General features: G+C 40.4%; 1 pseudogene across 1 annotated transcript; it reads left to right on the top strand.

Annotated features, from left to right (window-relative positions):
- The first annotated feature begins 10,116 nt into the window (after positions 1-10,116).
- Positions 10,117-27,184, top strand: LOC308218491 (putative tRNA methyltransferase 9B; annotated as a pseudogene). Its single transcript has 2 exons — positions 10,117-10,587; positions 26,176-27,184. The product of its transcript is annotated as a putative tRNA methyltransferase 9B (transcript).
- The last annotated feature ends 223 nt before the right edge of the window (positions 27,185-27,407 follow it).

Consider the following 27,407-nt stretch of genomic DNA (forward strand, 5'->3'; position numbering starts at 1 on the left):
AACTCTTTATTAAATAAACAGGGATCAGATGGCGTGCATTAGGGTGCAGATGCCCAGTGCTACTGTAGATTGCTTCTATCTGAAAAACACAGGTTTGTAATGGGATGCTAGATGCACGCAAGAAAGGATTACCAGGCACAGATGGCAGTGCTTGTTTATAGGAGTAGAGCAGGGATGTAACAGTATTAACAAGTGAAGGGTCTGATTTTGTACATGATGAAAGTGAAACCCACCACATGGCGATGCAGGAGAGAAAGTCACTGATACAAGCAACTGGCAATTTTTTCCTTCCTCCTTCATTGTCAGCTACATTAGTGAAGATGCTTGAGTTATTTGCATGTGAACTAGCATTTTAACCCAGGTTTTGTCACTGCCTTGGGCCCAAGCTGTGATGGAGAAGAAGGAATAAGAGTATAATGTCATGTCAGTAGGGAATCCCACAAGTCCATCTGCATTGCCCACACTACCATAATCATGTGTGCCAGGGTCTACATGAAGGCAAATGTGTTTCATAGAGATTTCTAAGAGCTAGACATGCTCCCAGTCGCATTCTTCCACAGCAACATCTCCTTTACTCCAAAGCAACAGTTGAAAGTATTGAGATGTGATACTTCAGTGATGCCTTTGAAAAAAATTCCCCATGGGAAGATGCACCCATGTAGGATTCCCTATTAAATGAAAACTAAGCAAGCCTATTTATACCATGTAATAAAATCTGTCTTTAATCAGGAACCTTACTCTAACTGTAGGGTCTGTGAGAAAGGAAAAGAGCAGAGTAAGAACTTTCCATGTCTATTAGCCCAAACTGGAAAGTCTGGGGACTAAGGTAGTACAAATACATGTAATTCCAAGCCTATGGTTAGGCACTTTGAACAGACTATCAGACTTTTCAGACTTAAAACGTGTAAGCGATTTATTCTGACTTGCTTATATCAAGATGGTATACCTGATGCTCTGATACAGGAAAATATCTAGTGACTGATTAATTCCAGTGCAAATGTTATAGCTGCATGTTCAGGTGGTTTCATCTCTTTTTTTTTCTTTTTGCATGCTACAAATCATAAATCCTGGTTCTGGTTTTCACTCCGGAAATTATCTGAGTTTTTGCAAAAAGAAGTGTCAAACCCATACTTTTCTCTGAAAATGACATAGATTATTGGTCTTTTTTTAAGGAATTATCATGGCAGCTGAACTGTGGTCAGTGTGTGTTTTCTTGACTATCTAGTTATTTGCCTTTTTCATAGTTTCCTTTTTGGGTTTGTTTTTTTCTTGTTAAACAGAAAGATATATATTGAGAATAATTTCACATGATGTTTGCATCAGTCCCTGAACTGTAAAATGGTGTCTTACTGTTTTGCTCAGCTGACTGCCTGCATCTACATCTATAAAATGATTCAGTCTTCAGTGGCCAGAGGCTCATCTTATTATTTTCTTCACCTTAAATAACTCTAAATAAAACATGGAAAATGAACATGCGGTTCATTGGGTATTGACTTTCCTTTTTTTAGAAACTGTTATCTCTCTGAACATAATTCAGTTCTTCCAGGTTGAAATTCTGAGTGTAAATATTAGCTCGATTAATGGAAATTGTATGCATAAGACCTTAAGCACAGTGCTGGAAATATTTCTTCCTCTTTGTTCCCAGGTACACTCTCTTCTTAGAACCTTAGGCTTGTAGGGGTGGATTTGGCCATAATGCAACTTAGAGATATATTTTTTTCAAGGTCTCTGGAGCAGGGAGTGGGAAGTACTAAGTTACAAGAGCTTCAGTTTAATACTTTTGATTTTATGCTTTCCTTTTGTATAATCACGTCAATGTTATAATGGCATAAAGCAGCACTAAAACATTCAATCCAGCATAATCCAATTACTATTTCACTCTCTCAGGCATATCTTACTCTTCAGATAGCTAAAAATCACCAAGTGTGATTTTTATGGTTTTGCATGTACACATGGAAGTAAGTAAGCTGTGTTGTAATATTTGCCTTTGTTTTCCCATGTAGCTGTTACTGAGAGGCTCTCAGTGCTGTGACATGGAAGGAGGTAATAATTTCAAAAAGTTATTATGAAGGTTTAAAAGGCTATTACTTTATGAAAAGGGTGCACTTGTTACAACCAAGCTTGCCAGTATCTCAAAACAGAGTTTGCAGGGTCCATCTTCTTCTTTGGGGGAATTTTCTTCTGCCCTGACTTAGGGTGATACCCTGTGAGCAACATCAGCATTCTCAGGGGTGCACAAATGTGTCTCCAAAGGAAGTGTTATTACTTAAGCCCTCCTTCCAGTGACAGTTCAATGTCAGGAAGTGTGAGCTGTGATGGTTTATTACTCATAGCTTTTGCCAGTATGTGTAAAAATTCTCCTCAGATGTCAGATGAATTGGGCAAGACATGAATTTTGTGTCACAACTGCAGCTGAGAAGAGTTAAGCTGCAACTGCCACAGCAGCAGAGCTTCTAGAGGTGAAATCTCCACTCTACCAGTAGTTTTTCAAGCACTGTGAAGCTCATTTTTTTGTTCACATTATGGCTAGAAGAAGGCTGCTTTTGTTCTTTTTCAGGCTCCAAATTTCCTTCTTTCCTCCTTTGCTGTGGGACAAACATTGGTCCCTCAATGTACTGTGTTTACTTGGAGACTTGTGAGGGGTTCCTAGGAAAAGTTGTGTTGTAGTGCTACATCTACAAAGGGCTGGGGTCAGCAGACTGTATCGTTGTTGTCTGAGCTAGTGACATGAAGACATCTTCTGTCCATCTGTGAAGGCAATAAGAGCAGGTAAAGGGGAATGTTATGACAGGTTGTGGCTGAGTAGGTCAGGGTAGTGCTGCCATCACAGAAGCAAAACAGAAGCCAAGAAAATAGCACTGATACTTAAGGCAAAGTGGGTTAATATTTATTTTAACACTCAAGTGTCCAGTGTCCCAGATTCCCTAAACAGGTTTTGCCTCCATTACAGAAGTACTGGTGAAATTGTTTTTTATATTGGGACCAAAATTCAAATCTTGAAGTTCACAAAGGGTGTCAATGTGTAGCTCAGGTCTCCAAGGCTCAGCACCTTCTTTATCCTGAAGGACTACAAAGCTATCCTGTTGCATCTGACCCTGCTGGTGCATGTCACTCCAGTCTCAAGGACTATGAATAGTATCCGCATTCCAGCTTCCTATTAGGATACCCAGGAAGCACCACCATCTGTCCTCTGGAGTTAGCTTTACCTTCATTTTCCCTTCAAACTACACTGGGCTTTTCAGGCACGCTTCTCTCCCTTCTCACACCAGCAGCATTAGGAACAGTATTAGTTATTGCAGTTAAAAGGGTTAATTTCCTGGATTAGGTGAGCATGTCCCCATGTTAAGTTTTCCAAAAGTTGTGTCTTTTTCTTAGTGAGCACTCTCTCAGTCTCACTCACTCTTCCCCTCTAGTTTGTCTTTTCTGCTTATCTTCTGCATATAACCATCTCTCTGGCAGCAGCTGCAACATGGGGGGGGATTCAGAAAGGCACATACTGAGCTTACACTGCGGCTGCTGTGGGCTTTAGGAAGGTGGAAAAGATGCAGCTCTGCTGCTTGTCAGCCCTGTAAAAGGGTGAGGATAAGACCAGTAGAATGTGCTCCAGGAACTTGGAGGCTGTGGGAAGGTTTCACTGTGCTGTGGTAATATTAATGCAGCATTATGAGTAATCCCTAAATGGCTGAGTAACTGTCAAATTGTGATGCTGTGCTCGTGCGTGATGGTATCTGGGAAAAATGCAGCAAGGCCAACTAATTAAAATACTAGCCTGGAGTTTTTCTACATGTCACTGCTTTTTTATCCCCTCTTCTTTTCCTCAGTTTTTTTTCTCCTTTTTTTCATTTTCCTCCTTGCCCATCATTTTACCTCTTTATTACTTATAAAATTCCCTTTTATCATTTTCTTCCCATCTAGCTTCTTTCGTTTCCCTTTTTCTCGCAGCCCCTCTGTGCCTCATATTGCATTGTCCCTTATATAAATCAGTGCTTCCCCAGATCCTGACGCCTTATGGGAACCATCATTCAAGGGCTTTAAGGCAAATTTTACAGCTTTTCCTGTCTTGTTCTTCTCTTACCTGCTTTGCAGGGGCTGTTAGTCTGACTGGCAGAGTGCTCCTGTTGTGGCTGCTGCTGCTGGTGCAGATGAAAACTCACTGAAGGTCCCTGAAGGGACCCTACCAAGGTGCAGCTGAATATTTGCAGTGGTTCACACAGGTTAGGCACTTCACTTCTGTGAAAGTTAGGCACCTTCACAGAAGAGCTATTTCAATGCAGTGACAATGTAATGTTTGTGTGTAAGGTGGGAATGATGGTGGTGCAGGGGTGCAGAGAGGGAGAAGAATTAAGCAGGCTTTCAAAATGTATCATCACAAAAATACTCATTTAACTGAGGGGAGGAAAGCACTGCTGTCTCTTTCATAGGTACTAGAAACAGTTGTTCCTGGAGTTTTTTGTTTGAATTTCCAGCTATGATAGGCCAGCTGTTATATCATTTGCTGGCACTAATTACTGCAAGACTTAAACTAATCTTGCTTCTGAAAAAGCCCATTTCAGCTTGGCAGCTCCAGTTTTGTCTCTCCATCCAGCAGCAGGGAAAGCTCAGTGGTGCTGGGATGTGAATCCGGGCCAGCCCCATTCCTTCTGTGCTTCTGCCAGCTCTTCCATGGTATGGCCCATGTGTGAAGGGCTCTGGAGGGGCTGGAGGGGCCTTGACAGAGCTGCTGTTTGCTCACCAGGCTAAGCTTGGTGAGAGCTGCTGCGCAGGCCCGAGCAACCTGGTCCTGCGGCTGCCTCCACAGCTGCAAGGGCTCAGAGGCAGAGGGAAAGAATAGGCCTTTTTTTTTAAGTCAGAAATTACTCATTACAACTGGGAGCTCTCTAATGACATGTCCTTCTAGAAGACTCTCCCTGTCAAAAGCAAACTTATTACCAATTCAATTTATTCTCTTCTATGAGGCTGAACCACAGAGCAGCTGAGTTAATTTGCCACCATTGGGCAGTACCTAAAGAATGAAATTATTTAGAAAGAGTATTCTCTTCCAAAACAATTTATTTTTAAATTCAAAGACAAATTTAAGGCACTCTTAAAACATCAGAAGCCACCATGTCACAGCCAGAGGGTGAGCTCCTCCTCTGGATGCAGGAGCCAGAGCTCCCTCCACCACCTGCCTGTGGGGAGCAATGCTGTGGCATGTCAGGGCTCCCCAAAGCGTTGGGCACAGCCTGCACTGGGCTTGCATCCCACATGAACAGTCAGAGGCTTCACAGTGTTCAGGAAGTTAATCACTTACAAACTCAGAAGTTTTTAATGGCTTTTAAACTCAAATTTAATTTCACTTTCAACCAAGGTCTGTCAAATTTAGCTTAAGATTAGGTGACAGGCAGTCAGGCTAAACTGCTGCTCATCATTTTGCTTTTCTGTCAGCCCTGGATGAATAGATTTACTTTTTTGCTAATTTGCATACAGGTAGGGGTGCTCAAAAAGAAATATCTGCATTCCCCAAAGCCTTTGTTATGAAAGTAAGCACCACCAACGTAAAATGCCATTGTGTGGCATTTGCAGCACTGAATATCCTATTTTGTGTTGGGCAGAAAATGTTTTGTTTGGGTTTTTTTTCCAGATGCAGAGCTTGATTTCTAAGTTATTTTCTGGCTTTCCTTGTGACTGGAGAAAGGATGGTGGAGGTGACAGACAAACTGGAAAGTCTTCAAGGCTCAGATTGACATGTATAAATCATATGTTTGAGCTTGAGTCAATCCCCTAGAAATGATTTTCCCCCAAGCTGGGTTGGTGGGCATCCCTGTTTGCTTTTGTTGTCCTTTTTTGTTTGGTTTTTTTTTTGCTTGCTTCAGCAGTGTGGGTCATAACCAGCTTCCTGGGATTATCTGAACATTTTCACTTAGTAAACTTAGTGCCTGTGCCCTCAAACATCTATCTGCTCTCTTCCTGTGGTGCACTGTATTTTACATAGTTTTCAGTCTGTTATACTAAAAGCATTCAATGGAGTGTTGACAAGCATTTTGTGGTTTATGGCTTGGTAAGTGGAGGAGATGGGCATCCATTGGATTCCTCTAGACAGAAATGTTCATAGCGTGACTACTGGTGGTTGTTAGGGACTGACCTGACTGGTCTCTGCCCCAGCCTCCCCCACAAACGGTTACTTTCTTAGAAGAACCTTATAGAAAAAATATTTTAGTAGTGCCTTGCAGAGTCACACTTTCAAATTTCAGGGAGTCAAGACCATTGCCCCCACTCTTGGAGCTACCATTTTAAAATAAAAGTGTTTTTTAATTCTGGGTAGTGCCCCTGTTACATCTTTTTTGCTCGTGTTCCAGAGGACAGACTGTTTTGCACATATGTCATGATGGTTTTTTTTTTGCCTTGGTTTGAAAGGGTGTCTTACTAGGTGGTTTCTCATGTCAGGTTCTTTTATATGCACCTACTTTCTTTTCCTGGCAATTAAATGTTTCAAGCTGGTAGCAACTTCTAGGCTGTCCCTCTACCTATGTAAGTGAGCTTTCCTGAGTGTAAGCATAGAGTTGAACAGAAACAGCTCTATTCTCTTCAGTCCTGTGATCTTTCATCAGTTTATCAGTTATTATTTCCTCTTGTCAAACGAAGCAATAGCAAAGCTTTGAAATGATGTTTCAGCTTTTCCAAAGAAAAATTTCCCTCTCCTCCTCTAGCCTCCTTCTGCCTTTCCCTGTATATTTGATAGTACATCAGCTTCCTCTTGAAATGATCCCCAGTAGAGCACTTCAGCTATTTCAACCAGGGTTTTTCTGAAGGTATTTTTTACAAACTAGCTGCTGCGGCAAAGTTTAGTTATAATGAAGAACAATAAAAAAAATCCTTGTGCCTTGGAGAGCTAGTCTTGTACACACTAATGCATGTGGTGAACTCTATGCCTGAAATATCCCCACTGGACTCAGTCAGTTGTACTGTTTGCACACACAGAGTTAAGCACCTGTGTAAGTGCTGCCAAGGTAATGGCTTTAAATTTCAGTAGAAGCTAAAAAGATGTGCACTGCAGTGCAAAAGAGACTAAATCAGCTCACATTCATTGTCCTTTTATTTCATTATTATTATCTATGTTTCTAAAGCAGCTGTTATTTAGCAACATATATAATGAAGAGAAAAGCAATGATTTTCCAAAGAATTTCTTCACCTCAGTCCAATACTTGTCATCACTTTGATCTAGGCAGGGTATTCAGGAAACTTGTGGTCTGGGCAATTTTCCAGTGATGCTGAGAATATCTGATATAACAGAAGGCATCAAGGGCTACAGGATTTAATCCTAGCACAGTTTTTCAGATTAATAAATGACAACCAAAATCCCTTCAGAGTTAGTTTCTTGCTGTTACTGCAATATTGAATTTGGGCTTAGTCTGCTCCAATTTTTCTCTTTGATGTAATTGCCTAGAAAATCACAGAACAATAGTCTTATGAGTTGACAGGATTTTACATGTTTATGGGTTTGAAAACAAGGACCAGATAAGGACTGTTTCAGGAGTTGGATTAATGGCCAGCCTGCAGTGCAAAGATCTCGGGTGAGGTGCTGTCATCAATACAGTATCTCAGAGGAGAAGTTATTCTGCACAGAGGTGTTTGCAGCATGTGAGTGGAGCCAGAGCAGCCCGTCTTGGTGGCCCAAATCTTCAATAAATCAATGGAAATCCTGGCATGGCCAGCATATGTTCAGTGAACTTCACAATTTTTACAGCCTTTATGTACAAAGCTTCATGGTGAACTGAACAATGACTTAGGATGCAATAGGCTATTCACAATATCACAGAGTTTTCCTGGGGGCATTGTTAATACCAGTGCACCATGCCAACCCAGAACAGCTAAAAAAAAGGATGCTTGGAAGGCTGGGAGGACATTTGTTCACAGGAACACACAGCATCAATGAATTGTGCAATGGGCAGTCTGTAAGCATGGATCTTTCTGGGTGCTAAATAAAGCGGAGGAGAAACAATTCCTCTCAGAGCTTTTGTTTCAAAGTCAGCATCTTTTGGTTGTCATCATAATTTTCGGTTGCTGCTTTTTAAGATGTGTCTGGAAACAAAGAACTTCTTAAAAACTATGGTTTTCAAGGGTAGAATGAGAAAGGGTGGAAGACTTTATGAAGCACAAGTTAACAGCTTCCAATGTATAACAATATGAGCAAGTTAATAAACACTGAGTGGTAGGTTATAAAATTCCTTTCAGTTATACAAGAAAACAATATATTGTATAAAATCATAGAATAGATAACCTTCCTTTAAAAGCCTCAACAATTTCTTTTTAATGGCAACATAGTATTTGGAAATACTGTTTCCTAAATAAACAATGTCATACCAGTTAACTTAAAGAAATGTACTTTAGTAAGAAGAGTTTCAGCACTTGTTTTTCTCCCTCCCCTTTCTTTAGGACAGTTGCATTAACTTCAGTGAGTTAGCTCAACCTTGGTTGTGATGGAGAAGGAGGAAAGCCAGCTTGGGAGGGACCACATTTCCATATGCGTAATACATCTACCATGGCAGGGAAATGTTGGTTAAAGAGAAAAATCACTGAAGGATGGGCTAATCATGCTGACTTTTTGGGTGTCATTCAAAATTTACCATATACTTTTCCCAGGTTACCACAGTCTAAATGCTGGGAACTATATTCCGACCAGATCTTGGCAGATTTTGCAATGCTTTTAATGTAAACAAATAGAACACATACAAAGAAGCAGCACACTGAATTTGTACCAATATCACAAACTTTGCACTTTGTTAACACTGTAATTTAAGCTCAGGCTTGGCTCCTGGGTTTTAGCCGGCAGAGGCTGCTTGGCATGCTACGTGGTGTCTGTGGCCAGAAATGAGTTTCATGTGAAACGCAGTTGCCAAGAGTGGTGCCACAGTGCTGGAGAGGAGTCTAGCTGCATGGCTCTCCTCTGCCCCTGCATCCCTGGGAAGCAGCCTCTGGTGTCAGATTAGAGGAAATTTATTTAGTAGCTGTTGTTTGGCTTATGCTGGAGCCTTTCCTTCCCAATGTAAAAGCTAGAAAAAGTCCTGGAGTTCTTTTCCTGTCGAAGTTCCAGACATACCAGCAATGCTCTTTCTGCATTGTCTCCTTGGAAAAGAGAGTCTAATATTAGCCAAGTGTCAGCACAGTTTCACAGTACCTCTTCTCAGCTGGTGCTGCATGGGAAGGACTGAGAGCTCCAGCTTTCCTCTGGATGCCTTTCCTTCATTTCTGAGTCATGGCATCAGCAGTTAATATTAGGCAAGCAGTTAGAAGCAGACATCTGTCTGCAGCTCAGCAATGATTCATCTCCCATTCAAATGGCTAACAGATTGATGGGGCCCAGAGGTTCCTCACTGAACATAGGGACCCGCACAGGGTTTCAGAATAGGTGCTACAGAATAGGCTGTAACCTCAATATAGAGACTTAAATATTTGACAGGCTTCAAAATAACTACAATTAAAAAAAAAAAGAGAGAGATAAAATATGGACTCTGACTCAAGCTTAATGTTGGATGTAAGCATAGCCATAAACTGGAATCAACTAAGGTCTGCACAAGGTATGGGATATTATGCTAGCCTGATGCACTTAGCTCCCTGATCTTAATCTGAACTATGGTTCTTATATGCAAGTCAGAAGGCAAGTTTTTAATATTAATAATCTACTTTAAAATACACTTAGTGTTAAGATCCAGATAATTCTGCAAACAAATTATCAAAAAAATAGTTAAGATCCTTTTTACTGCTGTCATTAAAATTGTTCTTTTCTAAGATGCCTGCTTTTATTTCAACACAAGAAGTATTTCAATTTGGGAACATGTAAATTTCCTTGTCACAGGCTCCATTATGAAAAGAAAACTGCACGGAGATACCAGAAAAAGAAACTCCACTGTTGTCATGGTGACAGCAATTAGCAGCAGTTAAAACAGCAAACAATGGATTTAATGGGTTGGTCTAATAGTGACTTAATTACTTAGCAGTCTAGTTTGTCTATCAGCATTTCAATACACAGGAATAATTCAGTGCTGTGCTCCCAGTACACGATGCTTTCACTTAGCATTTTGAGTCTATTACAAGCAGAATTGCAGTAGCATCATTACCATAAATATTTTTGATTCCGATGTGGTGAGAAGGCCAAGGTAAATGCTCTCTAGCAATCCCACTTGAACACCTCCTGTCACACAGCAGAGAGCCTGCTAGACAGAAAGGAGCATTCTGTGCTCATTTTACTGTGATGGTAAAAAAAAAAAAAATAACCTAAATTCCAGTGCAATTGTATCTCCTTTAATGTAGGTGGAGAATTCAAGCTATTAGGCCAGTCAAGGACGTACATCATGGCTTATGTCAAAAGTACATTTTCTTTTGTACAGACACCAAGTGTCTGCCTTTCTTTTTCCTCCTCATTACTTACTTCTTCAGGCTGTGGAAATGGCAAATACTTTTGCATCAGTCCTCAAGTCTACAAATGAGGTTGTTGCTACTGTTCCCTGTTGGTGGAAGCAGCAGAAAATTAATACCATGAAGTAATGCTATGCCACAGGTTGTGTCTGCCTTATCAAAGTGAGTGCTTCAGTGCTGTACTGTCCATGGCTGGCAAATTCTGCAGCTGGCAGTGTCTATAGGCCAGACCTTTAAAAAGTCTAAATCACTTAGGCTGGTATTGCACCCTCTTCTTGGTCTTGGTTTATTCAGTGACCAAAAGAATATTTTTGGGTTGTGTGGACCAGGTAAATATGTATTAGAACAAGAAATGTATATTACTGCAAACTCAGGGGAAAACTGCAGAATGGGTAAGTCAGATGTGAACTAAGTTTTATTCTAGTCCAAGCACAACTAAACTACAATATGCAAAACAGGAGAGGGGAGCCTTGTTTGTGCCTTATCACATGGTGTAAATTTGAAATGTTGGTGCTGTCAGGAAGAAGATATAACAAAAGTTGTTTAGGAATACTGAGTGTATTTGAAGCTCAGTATTAAATCCTTCTGCACCTTTCCAGGCAATCAGATTTCATTTCTTGTAAGATTTTTGCATTTTGCTTAGTTGACCTTTTCAACCTAACTTATGATGGAGGAACTACCTGTCTTTGCCACTTGTAAAGCAGACACTGAATGGTAGCTTTAGCCTTTGCTTTTTTCTCGGTTCTTTTGAGGGTTCTTTTGCTTTGGGAGTCTTGAAATTATCACCTGTTAGAAGTTAGGCATTAAGCTTATACTGATTAAAACTTGGACAACACTGTAAATAAATAAATTAGAGTGCTCAGCAGATTTAATTTTCCTTCTCAATCAAAGGAGTGTGAAGCTCTCTAAGCCTTGTTAAATCAAAGTGAAATGCTAGTACCTCATATATCTTGAAGTTAGTGAGTAGCCTGGCACAGCCTCTCCTCCATGTCTCAGGTGACCTTTCTTTAAGCCCTGAAGGACTTCATTTTGCAAGTCCAGGTCAATTTGACGTTTGATAGAAATTCGAGATTTCATTGTTGTTTGTGTTACATCATTGTACAGGGCTCTGAACCATACTCACATACACTGTCTGAAAATATTTCAGCCATGATTTAAGAAACATGACCAATAGCTAGAAGTCCTTATTATTGGGTTTTCATATCCTCTGCACAGATGGAGTAACAACCATTGTGTGCCAAAGGTGATTTGGCATTCTCTAGAAATCCAGGGTAAGGAAGTGAAGGACAAGCCAGATTTGTTGAAAAGGGTATGTAGCAATGTTCAGAAGTTGACTCAAAAGAGTCTGTGCCCCAGGAGTACTTGTGAACAGTCTACAGAAAAGCAGAGTAGCTAGGCTGAGATTGCTGCTGGCAATGTAGAACTACAGACCTTCCCATCCACAGCAAACTGAAATCTCTGATTGCATGGCTTCTTTGCGAGAAGCTAGAATCAGTGAGGAACCCAGCACACTTGTGCAACAGAACTAGGCCCACTGTAGGAGAGGATCTGGTTCAGGACCATCTTAAAAACCTAAATGTACACAAGTCCATGGGACCTGATGAAATCCATCCGCAGGTCCTGAAGGAGCTGACGAATGAAGTTGCTAAGCCACTGTCCATCATATTTGAAAAATCATGGCAGTCAGGTGAAGTTCCCAACGACTGGAAAAAGGGAAATATAACCCCCATTTTCAAGAAGGGGAAAATGGATGACCCGGGGAATTACAAACCAGTCAGTCTCACTTCTGTGCCTGGCAAACTCTTGGAGCAGATTCTCCTGGAAGGCATGCTAAGGCACATGAAAAACAAGGAGGTGGTTGGTGACAGCCAGCATGGCTTCACTAAGGGGAAATCCTGCCTGACCTATTTGGTGGCCTTCTATGATGGGGCTACGAAACTGATGGACAGGGGCAGAGCAGTTGACGTCATCTACCTGGACTTGTGCAAAGCCTTTGACACTGTCCCACACGACATCCTTGTCTCTAAATTGGAGAGACATCGATTTGATAGATGGACCACTTGATGAATAAAGAATTGGCTGGATGGCCGCACGCAAAGAGTTGTGGTCAATGGCTCGATGTCCGGTTGGAGACCAGTAACGAGTGGTGTCCCTCAGGGACCACTGTTGGGATCGGTCTTGTTCAACATCTTTGTCAGTGACATGGACAGTGGGATTGAGTGCGCCCTCAGCAAGTTTGCCGATGACACCAAGCTGTGTGGTTTTGTTGATACGCTGGAGGGAAGGGATGCCATCCAAAGGGACCTCGACACGCTTGTGAGGTGGGCTGATGCCAACCTTATGAAGTTTAACCCTCAGGTGGTACTCTGCAGAGCTGCTTTCCAGCACATCAGACTTCAGCCTGTACTGGTGCATGGAGTTATTCTCCCAAGGAGCTTGACCCTATACTTGCTATTGTTGAATTTCAGAAGGTTCATCTCTGCCCATCTCTCCAGCCTGTCTAGATCCTTCTGAATGGCTGCACAGCACTCTGGGGTATAGCCACTCCTCCAGTTTTGTATCATCAGCAAACTTTCTGAGGAGGCACTCTGTCCCTTCATCCAAGTCACTGACGAATAAGTTAAACAATACTGGACCCAGTATTGACCCTTGGGGGATACTGATAGTTACAGGTCTCAAATTAGACTCTGTGCCACTGATCATAACTCTCTGAGCTCTGCCATTTAGGCAGTTCTCAATCTACCTCACCATCCACACATCCAGCTCGCACTTCCTGAGCTTTCCTATGAGGATGTCATGGGAGATGAGTGTTGAAAGCCTTGCTGAAGGCCACATAGACAACATTTGCTGCTCTCGCCTCATCAGTCCAGCCACTTGTCCTGTTGTAGAAGCAATCAGGTTGGTTAAGTATGATTTCTCTCTGGTGAATCCATGCTGACTGCTTGTGATCACCTTGTCTTCCATATGCTTAGAGATTGCCTCCAGGATGAGCTTTTCCATCACCTTTCCAGAGATGGAGGTGAGGGTGACTGGCCAATAGTTCCCAGGGTCCTTCTTGCCTTTTTTGAAGGCTGGGGTGACATCTGCTTTTATCCAGTCCTCAGGCACAGTTGCAGTCTTTACCATCACAAACTATGCATGAACCATAGTAATGATCATGTTTCCTTATTATTGCTGAAATCTGAAATCTTAATGCATCTATCTGGTTCAGAGGCATCATAAAACTTCAAATAATATGTTGAATTATTATATATTTAGTATACAGTATAACACTAGTACAGTCCATATATATTATGCTTTGGGGAAGCATAACATCTTAACCTTCAGAAGACTGTCAATGGAGGCAATAAATTTCTGTAGGTGCTCTGGAGCCAGGTCTGTAATAGTAAATACTGGCAGGATTGTGAGGGCTAAGCAGTGATTTTTCCTTGTGCTCAACACCTATTGTGTATGCATATATAATAAAGTATTTTTGCCAGTTTTATGAAAGGAATAACCTATACTGACAAGAAACGAATCTAGTCAAACAAATCTAGAAGCAAATCAGCAAAAGTTTAAAAATGCTTTCACATGCTTCACTTTCTGTTCAAGGAGACAAGTTTGCCCTATGAGTGTGCAATTCATTCCACAATGTTTTTACCACCTTAAGAAAGAAATCATGCTCACTTTCCCAGTGCATTCATAGCATAATTTTGTGGTTTAGTATCACCAAATGACAGAAATCATCCCCTTTACCATATACTGATGGCTTTGTTATTGTTAGCATGATGAAGCTATTCCTGTTTTATTAAAATGAGTCGTATTTCTGCCATTTGCTGTAGTGGTAAGAGAACTGGCACTCGTGTTTCCTCTTTGGCTAAATAATTGTTCTGAATCATAATGCAGGACTGATTTTTTTAGCATGGCTTTTTCTCTGCCAAGGTGGCTTTCTCCTTTATATAGGAAGGTCATGCTCTGTGTTAATAAAATCTTGTCTATGCTGAGCTCTTGGATTCTGAGATGGGCAAGGGATAAGATGAAGCTTTTTCTGTAAATTTAGATAAGTAATTTCTTTGCTGCAAATGCAAAGGTGAAGATATCATATTTTACTCTCCTACTAGGAGTCAGACACTCAAGTCAGTATAATTATTTTATATTACTGAAATATCTGATCAGAGTCTTCATCCCAGTTGGAAAAAAATGGTTCCTGGAGTGAAGAGCATCAAATGGCTTTTCTTGGTGTTAACACCAATATGTGAAAATTAACTTCACTTTAATCTGTGATCTTTTAGTCATACAGTAATTTAACAGAGAAAGTGAGAGGAACCTAAGGGACATAAATGTGTCTAGTCTTCTAATTTACACTGTCTAAGAAAATGGTCTGCGTAATTGCAAATAGTATAATTCTTAAAGTTTACAAGGTAGAAGAGTCTCTCAGGGAAAAAAGAACACCAAATAAAAGGTCCAGGAGACTTTCCTTATTATATAATGTTCTGTCTTTATGGTAGAATTAAATTAGATGCTGAGCAAGAAGTAACAAAATGTTAATATCAGATCCTATCGGTGTAGTTACATTGCACTGCTGTGCCAATTAATATGGGTGCAATATTGTAATGCCATCATGACACAGTTTCTTTACTCCATAAAGAAACCTCATATTTCTGTGCAGCCTTGTTTATTTCTGCATAACACTTAGTATTGTCAGATAGGTATATCATCACTACCTGCCAGTTCTTATAAATTCTATTTTTCCTAAAGGTCAATCAGGATTACATTCTAACATTCTTTTTTTTAATGTTTTCCAACAAAAAGGCACTGTGGTCAGAAAATTACACCCCTTAAAAGAAGCAACATTAAAGGCACAACAAGCAATCTGCCCCAGCGGAATGCGGAGTATAACAAGGTCTGGTATGACAGCATCAGGAAACCTCTAATGCCAGAGAAATTGAAAAGAAATTGTCAGAAAACATGACTATGAATAATTACAGGGAATGGTGTGAAGAACTAAAGTCAGGACGGCTACAGCATAGCATGAATTAGAAATAGGATAAGGTTTAATTAGTATATGCAAAGCAAGAGGAAAACAAAAAGGGAAAAAGACCAAACAGATAATATGAAGTTGCATTTTTCTTTGGGTTTTATTTTAAAGTTAATAGTAGTCATCAAGTTCATAAAGTTTTAACCAGAGGACAAGAGTTTAGACTATCAAAAGGAAGTAATGTCTTAAAGAATATTTAGATAAATTAGGTTACACAAATTGTTAGGAAAACATGAAATTAATCTTAAACTGCTGTGAGCTAGCAGGTTGTCTTTGAGATTTCCAGCAAGTGAAGAAAACCAAACTTGTTTCCAAAACAGAGAGAAAGGGCATGAAAAGAAAGCCAGCCTAACTTAGATTTATGCAAGGATACTAGACTAAATAATTTAAATAATCTAATTTTAATAGAATAAATTATTTAAACCTACAGAATACTAGTGTAATGGGAAACGGCCAACATGTATTTGTCAGGAGCAAGCTTTCTGTCTTTGACAGGGCAATCATCCCAATAGACAGGGTAGCAGGAGAAGACATGATATATCCTGACTCTCATGTCATTGTTACAAGTAAAGTAAATAAATAGAACCAAGAATACAAAAAAAAAAAAATCATTCTCAAAATGGTTCAGTGTTTCACTGTACTTTCAGGACACCTTTCAAAGGGGATGCTCTTGGGACCTGCCCTACATCTCTTTTTATGCAAAATTTTAGCTAAGAACTTTAATGGCAGGCTAGAGAGCATACTGAATAATTTGTGAACAGCTCCTGTGTAAGAAGAGTTGGTATTGTTTTGGAAGATGGGATTTGACATCCAAATTATAGTGATTGTCTGAAATCAAGAACAGATACAGAAACCATCAAAAGGGACGTACCAGGCTCGGAAAGAGAACATTCAATGAGCAGAGTGAGAAATAATGGCCAGGCAAGATGAGCCACAGGCCAAGTACATGTGAATAGTGTGATGCTTTTACAAAACCCAGGCAAATACCTGTCTGGGGTATGGTGACAGAGCAGTTTCAAGGAAGGCAGAAGAATAAGTCAGCCTCCTGCACTTGGTACTTTTGAGCTCCTAGGTCAGTGTGGGGTGTCCCTGCCCATGGCAGGGGGGTTGGAACTAGATGATCTTAAGGTCCTTTCCAACCCTAACTATTCTATGATTCTATGATTCTATGATTTTGGGGACCATGCCTTACAAAGTTTGCAATCAATACAGGGTCATTTTAAATAGCTGGTTTTATAAAGCATGACTTATTAGAGGAAGCTGAAGGAGTTTGGTCTGGATAGTCATGAAAGGAAAAAAATAAAAGACTGGAGGAAACATAACAGTCTTCAAATATGAAAGTATTTTTCAGCGAGCTGTTTTTCATTTGACATGTGAAGAAAAAAAACCCCATCTTATCCTGCTGCAAAGGTTATTTACCTCAGATATTAAAAGACTTTTAAGGACCAATTTGGGCCATCCTCCCTGATGGAAGTCAGAGGTGCAAAATACTAACAGTCTGAATATTGCAAGAGACCTCAGAGACAAGTACCGCCCACAGTGGGATTTTCTGGTTTAGACAAGGTAACCCACAGAGTACCTCTACTTCTTCGGAGATATCTGCAAGCCCTGATTTCGGCTTCCATCTCACTATTGTTAATGGTTTATTTAAAGCAAACAATACTGTTATTTCTAAGCTAGTTATCACAAATTCTTGGAGATGCGGAGAAGCTCCATAGGACAGTCAGGGCCCATGGTTGACACCTGCAGACTTCATCTGTCATTCACATGGTTGCTGTCACTCGGCTTGTCAGCTGAGACTGTTGTCTATCAGTTCAATTCTCACCAACAGCAAGGAGCCTGATTTCTATCTCAATTAAATCAGGACCTTTGTCTTCCTTCCACTGATATTTTCATGCAAGATCCTGATGTGCCAAAAATATCCTAAGTTTATTTCTAGCCCATGATACATAGCTATCTCAGGATGGGGTCTGGGCAGAAAACTTGACTCTTTTTCTTAGAAAAATGTGCATCCCATGAGAACAAGCTCTGCCTGGTATGGTCCCTTTTATTGTTCCAAGTTACTCTAAGGCAGAAGTAGTGCAAATTCCAAATACATCCTTATAGTTTCATTTTCACAGTAGCAGGCATCAGCTACTTTCAGCTGTATTTTTAAATGTAATAATTTAATTTAGACCACAACTGGCTATCTGTTGTTTTATCACTGTTGCCCTGTTGTCAGTATATCTGTTTTAAGTCCCACCTACATGTTCTTAACAACAAGTTAACTGGTTGCAAGGTCTTCACCAGCCATTGGGCGTCATTAAAAGAGGTGGTAGCTTCCCAATGGGGGCAGAGCAATGCGGCCATGGCTTTGGAAGGAGGGATGGCTGAGCAGCTTCCATGTCATGATTTTGGCAGTTCTGTGCTGTCACGTGAGAGCAGGCACCTGAGCACAGGTGTTTCACACTGTATTACCAAAAATTTATTCTCTCACTGAGCAAGACATTGAGATCCAGAATGGATCCAGAACAGCATTCAGGCATCTGAGCTGGGTGCACATTTAAACTTTCTTCACTAATTAAAGTTCCGTAGTGCCAAGGCCTCGTTTGGGGTTGGTGCCTAACAGAGCATTGCAGAGATTTTTCTTTTTTTCTCTTTCCAATACAGCCAAGTTCGCAGGGCATTCAGCCAGAAAGCAGGAGAGCTCTATTCATCTCCCTCCTCAGATGGAGGGGTTTCAAACCCACATTCCCAATACTTGGGGATGTGCCCCAGTCCTCCAACACTTGACTGCGTGGAGTTGAGAAAACCACCACCACCATCCATTGGAACCTGCAGCCAAAGAACCTGAAGGAGGTGGAAAGGGAGCCTAACCCTGTAGCCCAGCATATAGGAGCACATCCAGCAGGGAAGGAAAGACAGCAGCTGCCTGCATTATTTCCTCTGTCTGCAGTGACTAGCTCATATAAAGCTTATAACAAAGATTAAATGGTGCTTGAGAGCTCTTGAGAGCCCACCAGGTGAACCCCAGAGGTACTGCAACCAGTGAGACCAGGGCAGTACTTCAGGCAAAGCCGTGCTGCTCTGGGTGGGAATAAGGGAGGAGTAATTCAGGCTCACAGCAGGTGTCTCAAGGATGGCACAAAGCAAGGGAGGGGAACAGCTTGATAAGAACTGTTCCATCTGACCATATCTTCTAACCCTTTTCTGCTGGTTTCAGCAATAGGTGTCCCCACTCCTATTCTGCTGTGACAAGCATTTCAGAATAATCTATCTTTAATATTAACTCAGAATTAATCCTGCTGAAAACAGTGTAGCTACTCAGTTGCTTAAAATTAACCATATAATTACATTCCTGAATCAAGGCTTTAATAAGTTAATTAAATTTCATAATTATAATGGTTTTTATAAAGACAGCATCCTCATTTGCTAATGCTAACCATAAATGTGCAAAAATAAAAGAAGGAACAATTTTTCCAACCCAAGTAATTATGTTTTTAATAGTTAGAAGTTTTTAATGGAAACACTGTTTAAAGTTTACTCAGTAATTGTTTTAAATAATTCATAGAATCATAGAATCATAGGATCACAGAATGGTTTGGGTTGGAAGGGACCTTAAAGATCATCTAGTTCCAACCCCCCTGCCATGGGTGGATATACCAATTCTTCGGTGTATTAGTATTTTTCCTCCTCTTTTAATTTTGATATGACCATAATGAAGAGAATAAAATCATATTTAACTTAGAGTCGTGCCTTCTATATAGGTTTCAATTGTTCCTATTAGAGCTGACAAAGTGACATCTGAAGTGTATATACAGTCTGTACAAAAGAGTCTCCGAGATAAAAATTCTGTGATCCTTAAATACTTACCAAAAGTCTCTTAAGGGATTTAACTTCAGTAAAGAAATTTAATAGAGAAAAGCAATTTCTGATTACACAGATTTCTTTTTACCATTTAGCAGGGTTTAAATTGAATCTCTGACCTAAAATATTAATTTTGATAATTACTTCTAAAAAAAAAAATTAAGTTATTGATGCTCTCAGTTTTGTTCTCTGAAGACAGCTGAATGACACAAAAATGTATCTTGCATTGTCTGCTTGTTCTAAATAATCCCTTTTAGTAGGATTAGTCACAGTATTAAATTAAGAGAAGGAGCAATTAATTATATTCTTATGCAATGAAGAAAAGAAGAATCTTTGAAATGTTCTCCTTTTCTCCTCACACCCTCCCTTTGAAATCTAAAATTGCATTATGTATTTTTCAGTTATGGAAAATCTTTCAGTCTTCAGTTTAAACAAAAATGGTGGGAATGAGGAGTACATGGCACAAAATTAATTGGGATTAACTTTTAGGTATGCTAGCGAACTGTGTGGCCAAAATGAAAAGGAATGCTTGATTTATAACAACTGTTAATCCATGAAAGTTTTGCTGCCAGGGCTTTTGGGCAAGCACCTCTGCTCACCCCAAACAAATATTTTTGTGCTTGTATTTCTTTTTTACAATGGTTTCTTGGATGTTTAAAAAATTGAATGTGGTCCTGCTTGTCCCCATGCCTGTGGCATGGTGTTGATTAGTATGATAATAATATAATGGTCATTAAAGCCCTTTATGTAGTGATCTTAAGGGTTTTTCTAGCTTTTGTTACACGATTTGCATAACAGCTAAAATGCTGTCCTGGTTTCAGCTGGAATAGATTTATTTTTTTTCCTAGTAGCTGGTACAGTGCTGTGTTTTGGCTTTAATCTCAGAACAATGCTTATAACTTCATTGTTGCTAAGTAGCGCTTACCCTGATCAAAGACTTTTCAGTCTCTCATGCTCTGCCAGTGAGGGGCACAAGAAGCCAGGAGGGAGCACAGCCAGGACAGCTGACCCAAACTAGCAAAGGGATATTCCATGCCACAGCACGTCATGCTCGGGATGTAATCTCATAGCATCCTTCCAGTGTCTGAAGGCACCCTACAGGGGTGTCAGATAGGGACTTTTCTTCAGGGACTGTAGTGATAGGACAAGGGTAATGGGTTTAAACTTAAACAGGAGAGATTTAGATTAGATGCAAGGAAGAAATTCTTCACTGTTAGGGTGGTGAGACACTGGAATAGGCTGCCCAAGGAAGTTGTGAATGCCCCATCCCTGGCGGTGTTCAAGGCCAGGTTGGATAGTGCTTTGAGCAACCTGTTCTAGTGAAAGGTGTCCCTGCCTATGGCAGGAGGGTTCTAACTGGATGATCTTAATGTCCTTTCCAACCCAAACCATTCTATGATTCTGTGATTCTATAAACTGGGAGGAGTTACCCAGAAGGGATGGATTGCTGCTCAGGGATGAGCTGGGCATTTGTCATCGGATGGTGAGTAATTGTATTATGCATCATTTGTGTTTTCTGAATTTTAATTTCCTCTTTTTTATTGTTTCCTACTGTCAGTACTGTTATTGTTAGTATTATTTCCATTAGCATTTTACTTAATTTCAATTATTGAACTGTTCTCATCTCAACCCATGGGTTTTACCTGCTTCTGATTCTCCTCCCCATCCCACTCGGGGTGGGCAGGGAAGGGGGATGCTGAGCAAGTGGCTGCAAGGTGCTGAGTTGCTATCTAGGTTTAAACCACAGCAAAAGCTCTGAATATTATGCTGTGGGAAAAGGCATGAGGAAATACTTCTGGAAGAAATGACAGTAGGTAGGCAGCTACAGAGGAGAGCAGTGTAATAATAAGAAAGCATCACTAACTATCTCATAAACTTGGGGGAAATGACCAGAGATTATTAGAAGAGATTGTGAGTGCTGTGAGGGCAGAAAACACAATATTGAGAAACCATAATTGTCCATATGTAGGTTGTGTAAATGATACACAGGGGCACAAAGCCTCTTGGAAAGATTAATCTGAGAACCCACAAAAGGGAAACAAATCTCATTAGTCTGAAATGGTGCATCAGGCCCACATCAATAAGTAATTGTGCAAGAACCACATTCTCTCACTGAATTTAATGTGGCCATAATCAAACCACCTGATTGATAGGAACAAAAATGCTTTAAAAAAAAAAAATCCACTGCATAAAATTTTACTACCAAAAGGGAAAAAACTCTGAAGGAAAATTGAAAGGGAAAGCCAACAGGGTAAAATGCTAGCAGACAAGTGTGAAAAGTGCTGAAAGACTCAATTTTGAATGCTTAGTGTAGGTGTAGGGCTGTTCAACAGGTTCCTATGTAATTTATAATTGCAAATTAAATGAATAAGCTATTGATAAAGTTTGCTGATGACACAGAGCTATTCCAGGTTACTGACTACAAAGAGTTCCAAAAAAAGTCTAATGTGAAACTAGCAACTTGGTGCAAAATTGCAGAAACGTTCTTGTTGGTAAATGCTAGGTAATGTGAATAGAAAAAATAAGTGTACAGGCACAGTGGTACCTTCTGTTCTTGTTCTGGAAAGAGATACTGAAGTCATTACCAAACTCATTTTCATTGCCCTGAAAAATATTAGCTCAATGTTCAGATCTAGTCAAAAAAGTATTCAAATATTAAGAACAAAAATGAAAATCCAGAAGAATGATAGAAGATATGTACTTGATGCCTCCATATCTTGAGTACTGCGTGAAGTTCAGTTTTTCTGGAAGGATACAGATGACCTAGTAATGATCCTTATAAAGATCCAAAATGCTAACTGTTTATGTATGAAGATAGATTATTGGGTTATGGCTCGTCACCTAAGAAAAGGAGTATTATAAAAGTATCATGAAAGAAGTGTATGCATCAAACTGCTCCTAAGGGAAAGGGAGGTAGAAGCCTGGAATATTCAATTAGTGAATAGGGAGTGAATTTCTGTATTTTCTTACAATGGGAGAACCAAAAGGAAAGACTTAAAACAGAAGAAACTTTTTTTTTTTTTTTTTAATGCATAAATTGCAGATTCCTTTGATATGCGAATTTGTGTAATCAGAAGTACAAGTGAGTCCAAGAAGGTATCCATAGAGGACAGATTATCACTGGCTATTAGATACAAGCTCTGGCCTGCATTTGAGGAAGCTATTAAGCTGCTGTCCTCAGGAAGCAAGGGGAGAGAGCATCACTATCTTTCCTTCTTTCCTGAACATTTGGTGCTGACTGCTGCCACAGTCCCATGCTGGAGGGCTGTTTGCTCTTACCCAGGATGATTTTCCTCTGCCCTGATACTGTTTTTGCCACCTGCAAGCTTCTGTATATACTGTAATTTAGAACAAAACTAATTTTCCTTTAAAATACCATTCATTACAACGAATGCATTTTTAAGCATCTGGGCCTTTGTTTTATAGTGTTTGGATGGTGGGAAATCACCATAAAACATGTTGAGCAGCTGGTGAAAGATTGCTCTAGGGGTGTAGCCTAGAGTCACCCCTCTAGAAGGACTCCAGGGAGACATTATGAGATATTTCAATGCTTAAAGGAGGCTTGTAGGAAAGGTGGAGAGAAGCTTTTTATAAGGGCCTGTAGTGACAGGACAGGGACAATAGTTTAAAGGGGGTAGATTTAGATTATATATAAGGAAGCAGTTCTTCACTATGAGGGTGGTTGGACATTAGTACAAGTTGCCCTGAGAAGCTTAGAATGTCCCATCATTGGAATTGTTCAAAGGCAGGTTGCATGGGGCTTTGACAACATAATCTAGCGGAAGGTGTTCCTGCCAATGGCAGGAAGGTTGGACTACATCTTTGAAGGTCCCTTCCAACCCAAGTCATCCTATAATTCTATAAAATATTGCCCCCATTGCCTTCTACTCATCAGCATGAGAGGAGCTGCACCAGAAGCAGATCTGAACCATTTCCACCAGAGGGGAGGGAAACAGGCTCGTGCTGTTGCTGGGCTGCAGTCAGGCCCTCAGTGAGTGTTTGTGCCTCACTGCAAGCTAATATGAGCCACTCCATCTCTGAAACAGCACCTTTGCTGCTCAGTACAGATTGCTCGGTTTAAACACAGTTTCAACATACAAAGAATTTAATGCCAAGGAAAATAGAGAAATGGAGGTTTTATAAGCCTCCTGCTTTAGGTGGACATGCCAGCATGGTGATCTTGGAGTCTGATAGTTTTGGCTTCTATTAAAAATGATCATGTGCAATAATTCGTGTGATAAACTGTGATTTCAGGATAGTCTAATGTTGCCCCACACAGATGCTCTGTTCCTTGAGTTATGCATTTTTAAATGGAATCCATCACCCATAGTTTTTTTAATTATCTGACAAATTTATCTCAATGACACTAAAGTTTTGCTCAGGGTGAGATTTTATTGATACACCCTAATTACTTAAATGATACTTGATGCCCTTTTAATTAAAAAGGCAGAATGTTTCAATGTCAACCTCTCGACTACGTCTGCGAGACCTGGGCTTTTGGAATTGATTTCTGCTCATCTCAAACAAGTGAAACCTCCAAGCAGAGCAGCTGAATAACTGAATGTTAAAAGACCCTATTTCTTCAAAGCTTGCCTTTTGATCCTCACATTGCCACTGAAGCTCTGAATGCATCATTCATTGCAGGGAGACTGTTTTCCTATCTCAGCAGGATTGCGTGCTGTTATTCTTTTAATTGTAATGTCTCTCTTTTTCTAAGGCAAAATGGATCTGATGGTGAATGGCTGCCCTGACAGGCACAGAGGCTGCACATCCAGAGTGTCTGCTAGCATTTTCTATACTTATGTTTCTATAAAGAATAAAAACCTTGCATCTCCTTTTTTTTTTTTTTTTTTCTTTAATCTTAGAATCACACAATCACAGGCTGGTTTGGGTTGGAAAGGACCTTGAGATCATCCAACCCTCCTGGCATGAGCAGGGACACCTCAGATTAGACCATGCCACCCAAGGCTCTGTCCAACCTGGCCTTGAATGCTGCCAGGGATGGAGCATTCACAACTTTCTTGGGCAGCCCATTCCAGTGCCTCACCACCCTTACAGTAAAGAATTTCTTCCTTATATCTAACCTGAACTTCACCTCTTTAAGTTTAAAGCCATTACCCTTTCCTATTGCTACAGATACAACAGATCTTGAAAGATCTTTTCTTTTTCTGTGGAAACCAGCACCTCAACAGCTTAACCAAAAAATGTTGGTTTTGTAATCTGAAGCGATATGCGTAGATGTAGCTGCCCTAAGTGGCACAGGCATTTTCATTGAGGAAAATACTAGGTTAGATAAATATCACTAATTCAATTGCTTTCAATTTTCAGAATATTTAATATGTGCCCTTTCCAGCACTATTCTAGGATTGTTTCCTATTATTATTTCTAATGTAACATTCATTTGATGTAGCTGAAACTTTACTGAAGTCCCTGCTGTGCACCAAGACCTAATCAACCTTGACATCTGCTGTGAGTTGCTCTAGAGCTGTGCTGTCTGAGAGCAGGAGCCAACCTGCAGAGCTGCTGTTTGGCAAATTCCTGCCAAAGCCTGAGACCAGTTGCCCTTTTGGGGGCAAAAAATTTTACTGAAAAGGGAGTTAAATTTAAACTCAGTTCTGACTCAAACGAAACTCTGCTGCTTGAGTTTCACCATCATAATCATAGAATCATAGAATAGTTAGGGTTGGAAAGGACCTTAAAATCATCTAGTTCCAACCCGCTGACATGAGCAGGGACACCTCACACTAAACCGTGCCACCCAGGGCCTCATCCAACCTGGCCTTGAACACCGCCAAGGATGGAGCATTCACAACCTCCCTGGGCAACCCATTCCAGTGCCTCACCACCCTCTCAGTAAAGAATTTCTTCCTTATATCCAATCTAAACTTCCCCTGTTTAAGTTTGAACCCGTTACCCCTTGTCCTGTCACTACAGTCCCTGATGAATAGTCCATCCCCAGCATCCTTGTAGGCCCCCTTCAGATACTGGAAGGCTGCTATGAGGTCTCCACGCAGCCTTCTCTTCTCCAGGCTGAACAGCCCCAACTTTCTCAGCCTGTCTTTGTAGGGGAGGTGTTCCAGTCCCCTGATCATCCCCGTGGCCCTCCTCTGGCCTTGTTCCAACAGTTCCATGTCCTTTTTATGTTGAGGACACCAGAACTGCACACAATACTCCAAGTGAGGTCTCATAATATATATAATGATGAGGTGTTGTCCTTGTCATGCATGTTTGTGTGGTATGGGGGGTTATCAAGCGAAAGTGGGATTATCTAATTATCTGGTTTTATGATATATGAGTGTTAATGGCAGAAATAGACAAATGCTAGTTGACTAAGTGTCTTTCACCCATATGTTGATGATTTAAATGTATCGTAGGCTGATAGTGACTGTTCACTTTTTCTGCTCTATTACTGACATCTGTCATTAAATGAGGAGAAATAGGCAGGCAGTTTTAACCTAATCCTTTTTTAAACAGATATCATCAGCAGGATCCCTGTTGTGTCTGTTACAAGGACTATGTATGGCCTCAGTCTTTTGGAAGTGTTTCATTCAGGCTGCAGATGAGCATTTGGGGAGGTTAGAAAAGGGCCAGGTTGATTTGCCACAAACAAAGTGGTAGCTTTTCATTGAGAAAACAAGACTGGTGTGTTTTTTATTGCCAATCTGAGAGATATCATTTGTTTCAACGTTTCTAAATTCTGCTGTGTTTTTAAAATAAGTCCCTGTGTTATGAACTCTATAGTTAGAGATAGTACAATGTTAGAGATAGTACAATAACGTGTAGCACAATGGAAGATAAATTATGTGTTCCTGTGGTGTAAACCACCAGCTGCCAGTGTGTCAGAGCCAGTCCCTGCCCTTATACTCTGTATTCATTAGTGCCTCGAGGGATACTTATTCACCTTATCTGTTCTGTTTTAGTAATTCACCATTTTTCAACAGAAGAAAAGCACGTGCAAGCAATAAAAGAGATGGCTCACATCTTGAGAGTAGGAAGCCAGATAATGATGTATGTGTGGGCAATGGAGCAAAAATGGAGAAAATTTGAAACGCAAGATGTCTTTGTTCCTTGGAATACTTCAACTCCATCCTGCTCCTCGGATAAGCCTTGCTCACATGGAGTACAAAAATCAATTCTTTACAAGGACAAAGATCTGGCTTTGAAGCAGCCCCATCCTAAGTTGGATGGGACTTCACACAGGACAGCAAGGAGCTCATCGTGTGGAAGGGAGAAAAAAGCACCATGCACAGTGTTAGAGAAATCTCTGAGATGGTCTCTGTTCTCAAGATCACTTGATTCAGTATTAGATTTGAGCAATCCATCAGTGGCACCAAGAACAACTCATTAGTTACTGCAATTACAGCATTCAGCTGAATGAAGAGAGAAAAAACAAAGTTAAAAAAACCCAGAGTGTTCCTTTCCAAAATGTGCTTCTTACTTTTTTCTACATTGCAAACTTAGTGTTAAAAATACAACAGCTTTTGAAGTGGCTGTTAAACCGGTGCTGCCCATGTCACCACGCTGCTCAAAGGCTTTCAGAAGTTACTATTCAGAATTAGAGCAAGCAACTATACAGCTCCCTATGGCTGCAGTTACTCTTCATGGTTGCAGCAGACAGAGTGTATTTACCTGACCTGATTTCACATCAGAAAGAATTAGCTGTCAGACAACCACTTAAAATAGACCATCATCCCAAACAAGGAGCTTTCTGCCAACTTCAGAACAAAAGCAGAGTGGGTTCTTCTCTGTAGGAAATAGACAGAAAACGGGTCCTGGTGGGGCCTGGATGAGGGAATGCTATGTTTTTAAGAAAGAGAGTTTGTTGAGCTAATAGAGCATCATATTCCTGAGCTATGGATTACACATTCATACTTTGACCACGCCAATTGATGCGTGATCACAGGAAAAATTGAAGTGTGGAAGATCTAGGGGAAATATCCATACTGAAATGCACAGGGAAAACTTAGAGGCTTTCTTCCTTTTGAAGCTCAGCACCTTTGAAAATCTTTCCTGATGCTTTTTATAGCCTTAGGTTTATTTTGAGGAAGAGGGGAGATATACAGGGAGAAGACTGCTTTGAAACTCTCAGGTTCAGTGACTGTTTTCTTTGATTTTGTTCTTAAAATACATCTCTATTGAAATTTTTTTCTGG

The sequence above is a fragment of the Psittacula echo genome, assembly GCF_963264785.1.
Source record: "Psittacula echo genome assembly, chromosome: 3".
In the NCBI taxonomy this organism is placed as follows: domain Eukaryota; kingdom Metazoa; phylum Chordata; class Aves; order Psittaciformes; family Psittacidae; genus Psittacula; species Psittacula echo.